This window comes from Austrofundulus limnaeus, unplaced genomic scaffold (assembly GCF_001266775.1).
Source record: "Austrofundulus limnaeus strain Quisiro unplaced genomic scaffold, Austrofundulus_limnaeus-1.0 Scaffold372, whole genome shotgun sequence".
Lineage (NCBI taxonomy): Eukaryota > Metazoa > Chordata > Actinopteri > Cyprinodontiformes > Rivulidae > Austrofundulus > Austrofundulus limnaeus.
Genome location: NW_013952774.1, coordinates 28,283 through 30,449, shown reverse-complemented (window position 1 = coordinate 30,449; position 2,167 = coordinate 28,283).

Genomic DNA, 2,167 nt, shown 5'->3' with positions numbered 1-2,167 from the left:
ACACACACACACACACACACACACACACACACACACACACACACACACACACACACACACACACACAAAGCCAAAATATCAAAAGGTTAACCAAAAGCTAGAAGTGTCAAAAGGCTAACTAAAACAGCAGAACAAAAGCTAGAAGCTTAAAGGTAAAAGTAACAGTAAAAAAAAAATAGAGCAACTTGGCAGCAAATTTTAAAGAAAAACACTGTTGCTGAATTAAAGGATCTCAGTGTATTACTAAGAGGAAAATATTGGTAAATAAAGTTAAATATTACAAAAACTAAAAATCACCTGATTGAGCCGAACAGTTTTATTTATGAATAACTAAAAGGCAACAAGTATACACTGTAGAAGAAAATGCACAGAATAATCTTGAACTAACGGTGTGAATGATGAAATCCATCCATTATTTATTTATTTATTTATTTATTTATTTATTTATTTATTTATTTATTTATTTATTTATTTGTTTATTTATTTATTTATTTATTTATTTATTTCATTGTAGCACATGGTCTCTTTCTCCTGTATTTTCTTCCAAGCTCCTCCCAGCAGATCAGCCGTCTGGCACCAGCTCAGGGTTGTAATCCTTCCCCGATCAGCCATCAGTTGGACGGACAGCTGGGTTCGCCAGATATTCAAGTGATATCCTTATCAGGGAACCGAAACTCGGCCGCTAACTCCTGTTGCGGAGGCAGAACAGCAGCTCTACAGTCGCAGAACTTCTCACACAAACCAAACCCAATCAAATTTTGGCCACGTTGCTTCAGAAAGTATGGTTTTTAATGTCTCGTCTCCATTCTTACAGGCAGGGATGCCGATGTGAGCTGATAAATCAAACTTTTTTTCTCTCTCTCTGAGCTCTTTGTTTTGAACCTTGAAGATGTGGAACAAGAAGTATTTCACTGCAGAAACATGACTCTAAATAAAACAGAATTGCTTGGCACGTGTCAGCTAGGCCCCACTTGGATCTTTTCCCCTCGACTTGAATAAACTGCTCTGTTCTTATTTAGGTGAAAGGCACAACCTCAGAAACTGACTCTTACTCCAGCTGCGTGCTGCTCACAGGAGCACTGACGTTTCATTGAGACAGAGCCATCGACAAACTGAAACCAGAGGAAATGGTCTTAAGCTTCTGATCTTAAATCTCTTTCATAACATTGTGCAAAGATTGAAGTGTTTAAAACAGAGTACGCATCTTGCAACTGTATTGTTGTGTAGTTACACTGAGTTCTTCATGTGCTATACTCACATACTCCCAGTAAATACCTGGAACTCCCTGGAACAAGCTTTAAGAGATACTAAGAGCAAAAGACTAAAAGTGCAGAGGTTTCTGTTTCAGCTTCCTCTGCAAAACCACTTTGGCCTCTCTTATCTAAAAATAGCTGCCATCATGTGGACAGCTTTGTGCAGAACCTTGTTTCTGTGCAGTTTATCTCCTCAAGGAAAACATCTACAGTTCAAAAAAGCACGAGTCTGCAGTTTAAAACAGTGAACTGTACTGTTAACAGAGCAAGGTCCTGTTGAAGCATGTGTGGCCGTTTCAAAATGCTGACAGGAATTCTTGTGTGCAGAATCTGAGCTCACATGGTTTGGTAACATTTGCACCCAGTTTCAGAAATCTGAGAATGATCAATCAGTCAATCGTCGTTATTGTCATTGTAACAAGTACAACGAGATTGCATGTTCCCCGAGCAAGGTTAAAAAAACTAGACTTACATTAAAACAATAAAGTTGATAAAAAAAAGAAAAGTATAGATATTACGGAAGCGTAGAGCTGCCACATGACATGAAATTATTTTGAAACTGGATCTCGTTATAACAAGAAAACTCTCGTTATAACGAGAAAACTATTTTGTAAAAACGTGAAAACTATCTTGTTGTATCAAGATAACCATCTCGTTATAACATGTTATGGTTTCTTCTGGTTTTTCACTTTCACAGAAGTTTATTGCCTGGATGGCGTGATGGAGAACACGACTGAGTCTCACTATATGCCCTTTTATGAAGAAGAAATCTGCAAGAGGAACACATTTCTACACTAATGAATGACAAGTTAGTACTGAATAATGTTTTTGAAATAATAGGGGCCAAATTCAGATTAGAGAGTGAATATTATGAAGTGCTACTAGCTGCAACATCTGAGCACAAACCCAAATAA